The sequence below is a fragment of the Corvus hawaiiensis genome, chromosome 2 (genome assembly GCF_020740725.1).
Source record: "Corvus hawaiiensis isolate bCorHaw1 chromosome 2, bCorHaw1.pri.cur, whole genome shotgun sequence".
Classification (NCBI taxonomy): Eukaryota; Metazoa; Chordata; class Aves; order Passeriformes; family Corvidae; genus Corvus; species Corvus hawaiiensis.
Genome location: NC_063214.1, coordinates 53796680 through 53809626, shown reverse-complemented (window position 1 = coordinate 53809626; position 12947 = coordinate 53796680). Strand labels below are relative to the sequence as shown.

The window sequence follows — 12947 nt, the reverse complement described above, 5'->3', positions numbered from 1 at the left end:
TTTTCTAAGTCTAACCAACCAGGTTGGTTCCTCATATGGTTTGCATGTGAGAAGTACCACAAGTCCCAAAGCAACATGGTCTGTTTCTTTTCAAGCGCTTTTATAGCTTCAGGTCACCTACCTGCTCTGGACAACCGGCCTCCTGCAGCCTTTCCATCGCCAGGTGGGGACCTGAAGAACACAGAGCAGGGCAGGTGCTCGGTGAGGTCGGGTCTCATTTAGAGCATTGCTGTTGTAGCAGCACAGTCGGTTTATGCACACAAGCACACATCCAATTTGTATTTGTAAAATACTCTGTGAATTAGAAGACCTAGAGGGTACATGCAAGTGCAAGGTAAAGTTATTATACTGGAAAACAGTACCTCAAGATTTATGAGCAGGATCATGTATAATGAAGTCTAATTTGTAAAGATGGATTCCTCTGCCACATCCTACAGCATTGTTAGGAGTTTGGTGACCTTGTCCAGGGCACTGTGACATGCTGGTATTGTATAATACAGAGGTAAATGATGCAGGTTTTCAGACCATGTCTACAGCACATTAGTTCTTATGTACATACAATTAAAGTAATAGATAAAAATTGCATGTAGTTTTTTTAAAAATTCATCTAAACTGGGTAGCTTTAATAATTAATTGCTAACATGACTAATTTTGTAATATTATGGTTAACCAAAATACTAAACTTTTAATTTTTTAATATACCTTTAACTCCCTTATTCCTACATTGATAGCAGATGCCAGCAGACATTCAGCAAGGATACTGTTGGCTATTTTTTTCTTTTTTGGTCAAAGACAGCTATTGCTCGATTGAGCAGAGAACCTGGGCAGGCTGCCATGATACTGTAGCCAACTTCTTAAAGCAACTGGGTATTAAAATTGATGGAGTCAAAACTTTTTATTTAAGGTGGATAGAATACTAATGTCCTGGGTTTGTGCACTGCCATAATTTAAGTACTATTCATAGTACTCTGGTGAGACACTGATGCACTTGCTCTTTAATTAAATTACTTATCTGACATCATAATGAAATATGTACAAATAACTGTTGATGCCAGATATGTTCTCTTGTTCTGATGCTTTTCTGTCTCTGGCATTTTTGTCCTTGTTTTTATATTTGTTTGTCGTGCTGACCTGTGTCGCTGCAGTGTATATTCCTAGGCCTCTTCTCCCAGCTTTTGTTAACGAGAAGGGAATTTAAGCTGATCTAAATGTGTCACTGTTTGCTGTTGCCAGACCAGCTTCTTCTCCATCACAATAGATCTGGTCCCAGTCAGGTAGATAGTTGTACAAGTTCCATCCTTTTCCTCAAAGCTGGCATTGTAGTTCAGCTCTGACTGGCCATCAGAGCAGCAGTGTAACTGGTACCTAATGTTAAAGAGCAATGACCAAAACAAAATGCAGTTTTAACCATCAGTGTGCTGTCCTATTCCAACCATCAGGCCAAATAAAGACTTGTGATTAAATCCTCACTGTGATGATGGCTTTGCAGGCACTTACATAGTTACTCTTTTGGTCTGCTTTACTCTTTTATCTATTTGTTAAGGATCCAGACACCAGTTGCCCAACATAAACCTGTAGAGAAAGTAAGCACATTTTTTATAATTCATAAAAATGATATAATTGTTAGGGTTGGATGAGGTGTTGGGAATTCTCTGGTCTAGTCTCCAGCTCAGAGCAGGATCAGCATTGGGAGCAGAGCAGGTTACTCAGGGCTTTCCCCAGGGCTGCTTGGGAACACCTTCTGCCCTGATGTCCATGTATTGGAGCAGAGGGCAGCAGGACACTGTTGAGCAGCAGGGGTGTGAGCTGGAGAAAGGAGCTAAATCTTGGCTAGAGCAAGGAGAGAGCTGAACTTTGACTCAGCTGCTCCCAAAGAGGCAGAGAGCACGGCTGGCTTGCTGTGGAAAGTAGGTTGTACATAAAAAGCCTGCTACAGTGTGCTCCTCCCCTCCCTCCCTCCCTCACCCTTTACAGCAGAGGTGAGGAGCAGCAGCCTGGCCCCTGGCATGCTCCTGGAAAGGGCTGCTCCGTACTGTCTCTTATTCAGGACAGATCTATGATGCCCAGCAGCTCTTAGTCACTTTTTCTGATTCACTGGCTGGGATTTGTTTTTTAAACAATGGGTGTACCCTCTACAGTGTCAAAAATTGCGCCCTTAGGGGGTTTTTTGTGCTTTTCATAATTTTTGCAGAGGTATTTTACACTGTTTCCACTATGCTTATGGTTTAAATTGGAATTCACAAACTGAATGGGAAATGTACTAGAATTTTAACTCCCTGTGGGGACCTATTCACCTGAAAAGTTTTATAAAATACTGTTGGTTTAATTTAATCCTGAACCACTTTGCCATTATTGAAAACCATGGTTTAAGGAATTTGATTTAGGTATTTAACAGATTCTCCAAAAGTGATGACCTAAGGTAATTCTGAGATCCCTGCTCAAATCGTGATCCCCTGTTACAGTAAAACCCAAGAAGTTTCAGTTCTTACATTCCTTGTATGTAAGGGGAAAGTGCCACCCTCTATCTGGGATTCTTACAGTTACTATACAATAAAATAAAATTAAATTAAATTAAAATTTAGTTTTTAAGTTCAGGCAACTGAATTAACTTTGCAGTCAGGAAACACTGTAGTTAAGGATCCCTTTTGCTGTGTTGCACAGCCTCCTGGTAGGGTAGGATTGTCATGACTGACATGACTGACAAGATTGATTGATATGATCACCTCACCCTTTTTTTCCTTAGAATTTTTCATCCTCATTTACCACAGAAGGTGATGATCCCTGTTGCTGAGTCTCTTAAACTAGAGCCTGCTGTACTTCAGCTTTCTCAGGTCCTGGACTGAGCACAGAGTTATGAATTCCCTCAGGTGTTCATGAGCCTGGTGCTTAGGAGCACTGTCTTGAATATGTCATACCATTAATGTTTTAGTTGTATTTCTAGAAGCTGCAAGGTTACATTGTTCCCATTTCAGAGATAGAAACAAGTGGCAAAATGAGGTTGAACGTCAGGAGTATCAGCTCTTGTGAGTTAGACCTTGAGTTATCTACTTAAGTATTCAAATTATGGCTCTCAGTGGCTGCTGTTGCACAACATGTGCAAATGAGCATTTGGGGTCTAACTGTGCTGCACCCAGGGCATGAATAACTTGCAGTTTCTGGTGGTCTGGTCAGATTTGGTTTCAAGTGACTTGGTGTAAAACAGAGAAGAATGGAAGGTGCTCTGCCACAGGGGCACCATTAACTTGTCATAGCCTCAGACACTTGGGATTTTTCTGTCTCTCACCTGCAAGAGCTACAGCAGGGCTGATACATGACCATTGCCCATCATCAGATGGGATCCTTGGAAACCGCATGTGCAGATGAAGATGAGACTTTGTTTTAGTGCCTAGTGAGAAGAGTCCTGAGTTAGAATTAAGCAGGTGACTTCAATTCTGAGAATTACTGAAGTTTGTGAACTTAATTTTGTGACCCTAGCATTCTTCTAATAAGAGAAATCTTTGTCTCTGATTTCTGAGGTTTAGCATTTAGCTGTGGTTTAGCAATCTTCATGGATTGCAGCCAGGATTTCTGCTCTGTAAGGCTGCCTCCACTGTGTTTGTGGCACAAATACACCCTCAGTCTTTTTGACAAATCTCTTCTCACCTGAGCTTCATGTCTCACAACCCTTTGTATGTTCTGTGTTCTTGAAGAGATTTAATCCCTACTTGATCTCCTCTAGCTATTCCAGTACAATTCCTCTTATCTCTCCATTGACATCCTCTCTACTGCCTGCTGCGACAGCCATATCAGACAGGACACCCTTGAGCACTGTCCCAACTCATACTTAGCTACAGAGCTCTCCAGAAGCAATTCCCTGGGGTAGTTTTGGGGACCAGTTTCAGACACTCCCACTCTTTTTTTGGCCTGGCTGTGCTTTGGGTAAAAGGAATTTGGGGTCAAGTTTTCCACCACACCTCCAGTGGTTTGCTCAGACATTTCAAACTTGTCCAAGTTTGGACAGATTTTTCAGGCACCAGTGCTAAACTGACCCTTTGACCTTCCCTGTGAGGTTGCAGAGGTTTGTTCCAAAGGATGAATCCCTAATGTCTCAAATCAAGTGGCATGAAAAGGTATGGTGGGACAATATACCGTGGACTAATTTTTTCTTAGAAATTGATTACCTAAAGTTCCGAAACTGAAAGAGGAACATGAAGCAGGCTTGTGAGTAAAAGAAAATCTTAGACTAAAGAAGCCAAAATTATGACCTTTAAATGGAAAGTTTTAGAAGTCCTTCTCTTAGGTGTCCTTAACTATTCAGGAGGACCTTATAAATTGATTGCCTGCTACAAGTACCTCTTCAAATGTGACTGAAATGCATTTATATCAGAGATGAAGCTGAACATTATCTGATGCAGGTAGAAAATGGAGAATAATTTGTCCAGCAGAAACTACCTGCCACATTCAGCATGTGGCAGAGATGACAAGGCAATTCACCTGCTCCTCTCAAAAGTAATTGGTGGCTGGTTTGTGGGTTATTGTGGCTTTATTGGGTGCAAATGAACAAGCCTAAGTCTGTAATAGCACCTCTGGCAGCATGGTGCTCCTTGGCACCTGCTGATCTGTTGATCCTGGGCAATACAGAAGTGAAAAGTTAGTCTTAAAAAACTAGTGGTCACAACCAGAACTATGTGAATTCTAGCACAGTCTTCTGTCATGCCTGTATGGAGGCAAGAGCAGCTATGTTTCTGCAGCCTAATTAAAGAAATTAAATCAAACCTATAGGTTCCTCATCGATTTTAGTTTTCATTTAAAATGCAACATTTTCAAGAACTTGCTTTTGAAGTGTTTACTCTACAAAGCTGAAGTTTATTTTGGGGTGAAGTCATTGGAAACTCCAATGGAAATATGTTTACCAGGCTCCCAGGTCCTCTGAGAACACCTGATCAAAGGCAGGTGTCCCAGTATGGGACCAACCTTGAGTCTGCTGCATCTTGGAATTATTACATTACTGATATTTATTCTCAATTAAGACCTTTGTGTACAGTGCAAATGTGGCAGATTGATCTACTTTAAAGCCATTCATTAAATGAGTGGATTTTTTAAACAAAATAATTCTGCAAGGTCTGTTTTCATTAAGGAGTGTGGGAGATGTACATGTGAAAAATGTGGTATTTGGTGGGCATACTTTTGTGTTCTATTTTAAAACCATGCACATAACATTTTTAGAAAGCAAAGTAGAGATGTTGCGGTCTCTGTCCCCACCAGTGCACTGGAGAGTACAAGATACTGATTCTCATGTACGTTGATAAGATGTATATGTGTAAATTCCTCCCTAACCCAGCCCCATCAATGGGAAAAGACTGTCCTTTGTCAAGGAGAAAAGTTATGAAAGACATTCTTTATTCATGATGGAGTGCTTTAGAAAAGAAAGAAAGTGACTTATGAGTGATTCATTTGGCCAGGCGTGCCAGGAAATGCTCTCAGTCCTAAAGAAAATGTAGTAGCCAAAAAAGTAGTCATTGATCTCATAAATTAAATTAATCATGCCATACAATCTCTATTAATCTGAGGCGGGGTTTTAGATTAGTTTTATTAAAGCATGAAGAGGCTTTTCTTTGCACCTATGTTTTATGGGTTATGTCAGTATCCTCTAAGTTCCATCTCCTTCCCCAGGCGCTCCTTGAAGGCCAGTGTTTGAATCTGAAAAGGGGGCAGTAGTGGCAAAATACCACCATTGTTGGTTCTGCTGCTGCCAAGCTCTCATGACCCTCAGCAACAAGAAGTTAATTCCAGAAGTACAATCACAAAAATACCAATATGCTTGACCTGCCAAGTATTTCTGTATCAGCATGAGACTGTGAAGGGGGAGCAATGGAGGACTCCCCACTGTCTCAAAGTCCAGAGAAAGATGTATTTTTCTCATTCTCATGGCTCTGCTGCAATTGACCATGTAACATTTGGAGTGATCATGGAGAAGTAGCAGAGGTTCCTAGGGTGGCAACAACATTCATTTTCTGGTTTTACATTTAATACATAGATTTTGTAATTGAACGAGTACTGCTTCCATCAGAGAGAGTTGTATCAGGGATTATTTTCCTAAAAGAAATCCAGTTTTGAATACTTAATTTCCTGACAGTATGAGATACAAATCTCAGCTGATAAAATGGGGAATCAGTGCTGGCAATAGAACTGGATACTATTTGAATCAGTCAGTTTCTATTTGATAGCTTTAGAAAAGATTCTTGATAGGTCTCCATCTTTCTGGAGCTTCACTGTTCACCGATTTCAATGATACATTAACCTTTAGAAAATACACTTTTTTTCCCTGGAAAGTTATGATGTCAGTCCTTTTTACAGTACAGTTTTTGGTTGGTTTGGATTTGTTTGGTTTGGGTTTGGTTTTTTGTTTGGTTGGGGTTTTTTTTGCTACCAGCTTTCTGTGGTTCCTTGAGCATTCACAAGGTTCTTGCAGTTCTAAGTAAACAAATATTTCTCCTTTTCTCTCTGCACATATATATGACCTCAGCTTATTCCACCTACAGGTGCTTCTATGTGACTAGAAGAAGGCTGATACCTTGTCAGTTCTCTACACTATGCCTTTATGGAGAATTCCTGTAAACATTGTACTTATTGCTGATGTTTGCAGACCATAATATTGGAAACAACTGATAGTACCATTTTTCCAGAAGCAGTAAATACAATACAATACTGTTTAAGTTCCTGTATCCTTAAGTATCCTTTAGATAAATGTGTTTATTGGTGCTCATATTTTTCTAAGATATATAGGAACTTATATAGACTGATAAAAATAATTAATGTATTTGTCTGGCATTAAACAGTGATGATGCTTTTCCATTCCAAGATTGCTTCTTTATATCAGTCATGGCATATTAAAGAATGTATCTTCTCTCTTATTTCCTACTAGGTGTTTTTGTATTTATTCATATGACTGTAATCCTATAGGCTGCTTCCATATCCCCATGCAAGTGACTTTATTTATAATAATAACTATGCCAGAACATTTATATGGAACATTTATATCCACAATAAACTTTTAGCTGCTTAGTGAACATCAATAGTCTGTTGGTACCTGGCCAGCAAATTCCAAAACATGTGACATTTCTGGGCTCAGGAAGGCCCTGGAGACTGGACTCCCATTCTTCTGCTTTCCCAGCTAGAGTAGGATGTGGTATTTAGTTTCAGGAATCATGAAGTCCCAATTCTGAATTTTGTCTTACTGCTTTTTGCTTTAATGAAAAAACCCTTCCAAATGTCCCATATTGTCGTATTTCTGGGGATTCCAAGAACTCAGATGACTTAACAATTTGATATGTGCAATACTTGCCAGGCATTGGCCTTGTTTCACGGCAGTGCTTTGACTCACATTTGTCTTCTTGGATTTTGTACTTCTTGGGTTTCTTGAGACAGATGTTCTGTCTTGCTCTTCCTTATTTCTTTGGTTTTTCTGTCATGCCATGGCCAAATCTTGTGCTGCTGCATATCATAACTCCTTTGAAAATCATCTCCTTGAGTCCCAATTCATTGAGAAACCCAGCTTTCACTTCTACTTAAGCATATTTGCATAGCAAATTTAAAAAGAAAATGTGAATTTCAGAGTCTGAAAAGCCAAGGAAAAAACTTATTTTGTAAAATGTCAGTTTCAAGTCAACCTCATGATTTTAAAGAAGTGATGCCTGTGTAATAATTCTTGGAAATTTGGGTTTAAAAATATTATTTTCAGTTCATTAAGAATTTGTGATATTTTCTTATGATTATTACATGCTTAAAAATACGACAGTGTAGAAGGTTCCTTGACTGACATTAGAGCATTCACAGGAAGACTGCACTTTTGTAGCTCCTTTGCACATCCTGTTTACAGTTAAAAAGGAAAATATTTTGGCCATCAGACCAACCTGGTGCACCTTGTACTGCAAACGGCTGAATGCACGCAGATACGTGTGCAGCAAACAGCTATGCTCCAAGGAGGGATCAGGAGCACCCGGAATTCATGGCACTTGGTTCCATAAAACACCAGACGTCAACAAGCAATGTAATTACTTTACGTAACAATCCGTTTCGTGTGAAACACTCTGTCTGTCGTTCCAGTAGAGGGCAGTAATTTACATACAGTAATGTCAATTAGTGTGTGTACACATCGTGCGTCACAATATTGGACACAATAGCTGGTTTTGTTAAGGTAGTGCACTATTGCAGGCATTCTCTGTCCTCAGGAATAGAGTGCCACCCAGAAGCCTTATTTTCTGAGCTTTTGCAGCAGGACACCTAGCAATGTAGAAGTGGAACACATTTTATGAAAATTAAAAAATAAGATGTTTTCAGCTAGCATGGCAATCAAAACTAAACATACTCTGGTGTATATAATCACCAGAGTCAATTGCATTTCAACAAATAATTTCATAGTGATACTGATTTTTTCTTTGTTGCTGTTGAACAGTAAGTACATAGAAAAGGTTTTTTATAAAACCTTTTTTACAGAAATCATTTTTACAGATCTAGCAACATGCTGTTGTACAGTGGAAGAGGAGGCACTGAAATTTAAAAATGTGGTGTTTCTTGAAGCTGTAAGAATTTGATTCAAAACACTGTGACTTAAAATTTCTACTTAGCAAAAAGCTGTTCAAACCATGGGTATTTCTTCGGCAGCAAGATAAGTTCGTTAACTTCAAAATAGCTTGCTTAATTCTATAAATACTTCACAAATTTTACTTGTCACAGATGTAAAATAATGTGGGGATAATTGGTTTCTTCTGATGCTTGAGCTAAATGAATGCTCTGATAAACCAAGGAATGTTTTCTGGGGAGGACTGGTTTTCCAGGCCATGATGATGCAGAAGGGCACTGAACCTTCACAGGTCGTTTAATACAGAAGCACTTTAAAAGTCAGCCACAAAACTGGAGTATTGGTTTTGTTATAGAAAGAATTTAAGGGGAAATTGCCTCAGGACAGTAGCATAATTGAAATGTACCTTCGATCATATGTAGATCTGTCTGAATTTGAGCAAAAATTAGTTTGAAATATCTTTGTATACGGTCTTCTGTTGCTGTAATTTATGAAGAAATGTAGGGTAGCTGCCAGCTCCAGAAAAGGATAGCTTAAGAGAATGTTGAAAGATACAAGTCAAAACCACAGTTAGAAATGTAACTTCTCTCAGTCAAAATACTAAAAAATTACACATAGCATTACAAAAAAAAAGGGTTCCTAAAGATTTAGGAACCTCCTACGTTGGTTCATAGCTTAGACTTCTCAAAAATATGTTGCATACCTGTGTAAATTTATGTTGGATTCATTGCATGAAGGAGCGAGGACCTAAGCATTTGTCCCAACCCTTAGGTTATTTTTGATGTGCCTCTCATTCCTCTGCTAAATACGCCTCTTTTCTCCCATCACTGTCCCCCTCATCCTGATCTGAATGGCATGCTCTTTCACAGCTTATCCAGAAAAATGCTGTAGTAAATTATTTGAGACTGAGTCGTTTAGGTGTCAGATGACTGCTGAAATGATATGCGAATGGTATCTCATGGTCTTGCTCATTTTAAGAGGTGTCTTTAACATAAGGACATATTTTTATTGAAATAAATCAATTTTACAAGGAGATTTCAGCCATTGGATTTATAGTAAGAAAGAAACTTTTTATTTATTACATTAGAAAGACCACAGCTGGGAATGCACCCATTAATAGACACAAACAGATGGATTCTGACAAGTCTGTGAACTATTCATACTCTTTTTTAGCAAATATTTTGCTGCAATCCCAACTTGCAAATGTTACTTCAGAAACAAATATGTAACCATCTATCTCAAGGCACAAAACTAAAGAGTCATGAGTAATATTAAAATATTGTATAAGTTCATTATGCATAGGATACCCATTTGAAATTTAGTAAGTAGTGTTTAAAAACACTCCTAAAAGCTTGCCTTGGTTCAATAAATGTTTTTAATTATAAATAAAGTCATCGAATAATTTAGACTGGAAAAGATCTTTAAGATCATCAAGTCCAAGCATTAACCCAGCACTGCCAAGTCCAGCACTAAGCCATGTGCCTCAGTGCCACATCAACATGTCTTTTAAACACCTCCAGGGATGGTGACTCCACTACTCCCTGGGCAGCCTAATGCCTAACAACCCTTTTGGTGAAGAAATTTTTCCTAATATCCAATCTAAACCTCCCCTAGTGCAATTTGAGGCTCTTCGCTATTGTCCTATCACTTGAAAGAGTCCAATCGCCATCTTACTACGCCCTTCTTTCAGGCAGTTGTAGAGAGCAGTAAGGTTCCCCCCGGAGCCTCCTTTCTTCCAGGCTAAACAACCCCAGCTCCCTCAGCTGCTCCTAACAGGACTTGTGCTCCAGACCCTTCCCCAGCTCCATTGCCCTTCTTTGGACATGCTCCAGCCCCTCAATGTTCTCCTTGTAGTGAGGGGCCCAGAACGAGACACAGGATTCAAGGTGTGACCCCACCAGTGCTGAGTACAGGGCAACAGTGCTGAGTACAGGGTCACTGCCCTGGTCCTGCTGGCCACGCTATTGCTGATCCAGGCCAGGATGCCATTGGCCTTCTTGGCCACCTGGATCCATGCTCTGGATCATGTTCAGCTGCTGTTGACCAGCACCCCAGGTCCTTTTCTGCCAGGCAGCTTCCCAGCCACTGCTCCCCAGTCTGCAGCACTGCCTGGGGTTGTGATCCGAGTGCAGGACCCAGCACTTTGCCTTATTGAACCTCACACAGTTGGCCTCAGCCCTTTGATCCAGCCTGTCCAGATCTCTCTGCAGAGCCTTCCTGCTCTCCAGCAGATCATTGTGGATACAAATATTGCTGCTAGCAAGAATTTTTCTTGCTTCTTTCTAAGCCCGTGAGATACTTTCTCTCTCACAAAGATATTAGAAAAGTTCTATAAACTATGAACACCTGCAACCTTGCAAAGCCTTGTTTATGGTACAGTAGAAAAATATTTTGATAATGGATGTTTTAGGATTCTAGCCAGTCGCCCCAGGGGTGTGGCTGATCCTTTGTGCAATTAGACTATGAAGAAAAAAGTCTATGAAAGAGTTTGTAAAATAATTAAATAAATCCATCTTGCTGCACAATTCCTTCCTGCTGGATCTTCTCTCCTCCCTACGGCTGCAGGTTACAGTAATAGATCAACACTCCCACCTGACTTGGCCTGATCTGCAGGCTGACTGAGGGTGCACTCGATCCCCTTGTCCAGCTTGTCCATAAAGATATTAAGCAGAACTGGCTCCAGTAATAAGCCCTGAAGAACACCACTGGTGACCAGCTGCCAACTGGATGTAGCTCCATTCTTTACCACTCTCTGGGGCCAGACATCCAGCTAGTTTTTTATCCAATAAAGAGTACACTTGTCCAAGCCATAAGCAGCCAGTGTCTCCAGAAGAATGCTGTGGGAAAAGGTTTCAAAACTGAAGTCCAGGTAGACAGCATCCACAGCCTTTCCTTTATCCGCTAAGTGGGCCACCTTGTCACAGAAGGAGATCAGGCTGGTCAAGCAGAACCTGCCTTTCATAAGCCCATGCTGGCTGGGCCTGATTCCCTAGTTATCCTACACATGCCACATGACAGCACTCAGGATGGTCTGCTCCGTGGCCTTCCCTGACCAAGGTCAGGTTGACAGGTCTGTAGTTTCCTGGATCCTCCTTCTGACCCTTTTTGTAAGTGGGGGTCACATTTGCTAACCTCCAGTCAACTGGGACCTGCCCAGTTAGCTAGAGCTACTGGTAAATGATGGAAAGTGGTTCAGTGAGCACTTTTATCAGCCAGTACTTTTGGGTGGATCCTATCTGGTCCCACAGACTTGTGTGTGTGTAAGTGGTAGAGCAGCTCACTAACCATTTCCTCTGGGATTATGAGGGCTTTATTCTGCTCGCTCAGGGGACTGAGTACCCCATGAACAACTGGTCTTACTATTTAATACCTGAGGCAAAGAAGGCATTAAGTACTACAGCCTTTTCGTCATCCTTTGTCACTATGTTTCTGCCTGCATCCAATAAAGGATGGACAGGCCAGTGTTTTCAGTGTCTTCACAAACAGCTTGGATGCAGAACTTGAAGGTGTACTATGTTTGCTGATGATGCTAAACTGAGAGGAGCTGTTGACTTCCTCAAAGTCAGAGAGGCCCTGCAGAGATATCTTGATAGAGGGCTGCACAATCACCAACAATATGAAGTTTAATAACAGCAAGTGCCAGATTCTTTCGTTTCCAGATGTTTGGTGAGAGGAAGTTCCGCCATGAGAACAAGGGTTAGTGATTGTGAGACTTTTCTCAGCTGCTTACAGAATTTTTTGTCTTACTCTTCATCATGTTTGGGTGGTCTACAGCAGACTCCCACTAGGATGTCTGCCTTGTTGGCCTTCCCCCTGATTCTTACCTATACACACTCAACTAAGTCATCACCATCATCAAGCTCCAGATAATCAAAACACCCTCTAACCTACAAAGCTATCCCACCACCACTCCTTCCTTGCTATCCCTTCTGAAGAGTCTATGGCCACCCATCACAGCAGTCTAGTTGTTTGAGCCATCCCCACATGTCTCTGTGATGGCAACTATGTCATAGTTTTCCTGCTGCACAATAGCTTCCAGCTGCTCCTGTTTGTTGTCCATGCTGCATGCATCGGAGCAGATACACGTCAGCTGGGCTCTTTATCTCCCCATCCTGTCATTAAACAGAGAAGTTCCTGCACCTGGGCACACTCCCACAGCTGTGTTCACAGCTGCCATCCCGCACTGGCAGCGTGTTCCTGGCAGAGCTGTCTGGGCAGCTGTGCCAGCCGTGCCAACTGCGGAGCTGAGCGGGGCCGTGGCTTTCTGCCAGGTGGACACCACTGCTCCCTGGTCGGGCTGGCACTGCCGCAGCACCCTTCCTGCAAACTGCTGTGCCACACCCTGGTCACCAGCGCTCCCTAAGGGCTTATTTTATATGTGGGGCCC

At 41.2% G+C, this 12947-nt stretch overlaps 1 protein-coding gene across 7 annotated transcripts in view; it reads left to right on the top strand.

Annotated features, from left to right (window-relative positions):
* The window catches only part of STARD13 (StAR related lipid transfer domain containing 13), a 329767-nt gene that overhangs the window by 186531 nt on the left and 130289 nt on the right, over positions 1-12947 (top strand). The gene's annotated exons all lie outside the window — the stretch shown is intronic.